Here is a 2,783-nt window from a genome sequence, read left to right as displayed (position 1 = left end):
AGTCATCACCCCTCCCACCCTCCCTTCCTCCATTTGCTGGTAGACCTTAGCAAAATATTTTATAAAAGGAGATGCTTAAGCTCCATGAACAGATGCCAGGTTAAGCTACATGATCAGCTGCAGTGTTTCCAAAACCAGGACTGTGCCCTAGCTTCATCCCCACCTGACAGAACAAGTGGAGAAGTGCTGAAGCTTATTAGCAAGCTGGGTACAGATTCATTTAACAACTTGCCAAAATCTTCCAGCAAAGAGGGAACCAAGGACCTAATATTCCTCATGGAAAAAAACAACAGCCAGCAGAGCAATTTTCTTTCATATACTTTTTCCTGACCATTTACAGTAAGTATATTTAAAAGCATTATACATTATACATACACAGACTTTAACACGCCATTCAGAACTTCAAATCTATGGAACTCTATCATGACCTTAGGCTCTGTACACACAATGATTTTCAAAACAGTTTGACTTCTATAAAAATAAAGCATTTCAGACTTGAAAATTAAATATTTTCTTTACATAAAGGTGACTAAACTCACCAAAGCAAAATCCAAGATGCAAATTTCACACAAAACAAAAAGCCCTAATTACAAATTACAAAGATCTGGCATCTACATTAAGCCTGACTTGTAATGATTTAATCAATTTGTAGTTTAATAGTTGGTTATTAAAAATGGGCTGACAGAGAGTACCGATTCTGTAATATACTGTATTTTGCACTGCTATACAAGACAAAGTTAAGAAGTAATGCAGTTACAGATCAGCTACAAAATAGGGCTGCATATAATATGCATTTATTTTGGATTGCAATTTGTGCTCTTCAGCATGAAAGCAGTGAACACATCACAACCTGTAATTTAAAGAACATACACATTTTGTACTCATTCTAGATAAAAGGGAGTAGAATATTAACCATTTGTGACTGATTTTTTAAACTTGTTCTGGTTTTTTAAGCCAACTATTTTAGAAAAATGAGAAGACAAATCAGATTCTTCTTAAAATATATATATAAAATTAACTTGCTAGTATGGGCTGATAGAAATTGAGTTATTCCACATTGGAGTGTTCAGCTGTAGAAAATGTGATATGCAAATATAATAAACTCTATTCCTAAAGTGAACACTCAAGATTGGAGGCTTTCAAATAATTCCATGCACAGAAGTTTTGTGTTGTGTGCAAGAAAATAAAATATTTTTCCTCATCTGAAGTCTGCACTGCTCCTGCACACTAAAATACTGTGTAGCCCCATTGCTTAATTTTCAGGAATGTTGGAAATGAGGCACCTCATAACAGGCCTGAAATAAAAGAAGTTATTTTCTTTACTGAAGAGAAAGTAACACTCTGGAACAGCACCTTGCAAGCTTAATTTCATTTCAAAGTGTACTTCTGATAATAAACCATTTTACCCAGGACAAGGAGGTAGAAATTTTAACAATTAATTATCCACAATATCTTGTCTAAGCAAGTTTTTCAGACCTATCATCCAATGGGTATGGAGCAATTAATTAAAAAAAAATAAATTTGCAGAGTTTCATTCTTAGTGGCAAATGTTAATAAGTGATGAGTTTCACTATTACTAAACCAGCTATTAATATTGATAAAAATCACAAGCACATTGTACATGCCTTCCCACCAAAGCAAATAAGCATTGTTATCTCACATATGTATATTCTGTTTATCCTGGAGCTTTTTTAGCTTGTATATTTGCCTACCACTTTTTCTCCTTAAAGTACATTAGGCAAGACAAAACAATAATGTTGGCATGAATACAGTTTAGTGACTTAGTGCACAGTGATTTAAGGAAAGAAAAAAAAAAATACAAATTTTGTTGAGCAAAGGAATGTTACATAACACATATTATGGCCATGCATGGGATATAACAAATTTTATTGAAAGGAGAGAAACTTAAATATTAAAAATACCCCTCATTAATGCCTTCCCAACACACTTTTCAACATATAATTCTGTGGCTTTGAACACCAAACTACAAATATTTTCTGACTTATTTTAGCCACGTTGGCTGCCAGCAGGCTGCAGAACAGGCATGTTTTGCCATGTACCACCCTGATCACTTAGTCTGGGGCACAGTATTCTGGATGATCTGAAGCTCATCCTAGCCCACATCCAGTTATTTCTCTAGGAGGAGAAAAGTAATAAATGCCTTGGTCTCAACTCAGCTCGGAGCTGGGATGCGATCAGGATGCAGTCCAAACAGGCAGGAGTTTGGAAATAAGTCTAAAACCCTCACTACACCATTGCTGCTTCAACCCACCATATTAAAAGCTTACTTTTACTACATCCAACCTCCCCAGGCTGGTATTAACATAGGCCAGACTACGGTCCTTTCCATATACAAAAAAAAAAAAAGTAGTTTGCTATAAAACAAAACTGATATTCTCTAGTCTGAAAGCAGAGGAGAAGCATCTCATCTCACTGGTGGTACAAATACAACTTTCACCCATGCTGCAGCACAGCATGCTTAAATTTAAATTTAAAAGGTTGATGTATATCTTGGAGTAAAGCTCACAACAGATAAATCAGCAGGCACACACTGCAGAACAGATTGGCAGGAAAACCTTTCCGTGGTCTACCTAGAAACCAGATGAGGAATCTCTTAGTTGTAAACCCAAACACAAGGCATGGATCTTTCTACACAGCATTTCCTTTTCGTAATTCCTTCTGTGTCAATCTGATCCATGCGATTAATTTGGACATGACTTCAAGCTCTACAGAACTGCTTGAAAATGCAGAATCAGGATGAAAATCTATAATGGGGGGAGGGG

General features: G+C 35.9%; 1 protein-coding gene across 1 annotated transcript in view; it reads right to left on the bottom strand.

The window, feature by feature from the left end:
• HECA (hdc homolog, cell cycle regulator) overlaps nt 1–2,783 on the bottom strand; it is a 37,421-nt gene that overhangs the window by 7,599 nt on the left and 27,039 nt on the right. The window lies entirely within an intron of this gene.

The sequence above is a fragment of the Athene cunicularia genome (assembly GCF_003259725.1).
Source record: "Athene cunicularia isolate RWA chromosome 3 unlocalized genomic scaffold, athCun1 chr3_part1, whole genome shotgun sequence".
Classification (NCBI taxonomy): domain Eukaryota; kingdom Metazoa; phylum Chordata; class Aves; order Strigiformes; family Strigidae; genus Athene; species Athene cunicularia.
Note: the sequence above shows the minus strand (reverse complement) of the source record. Positions and strands in the feature narration are given on the sequence as shown.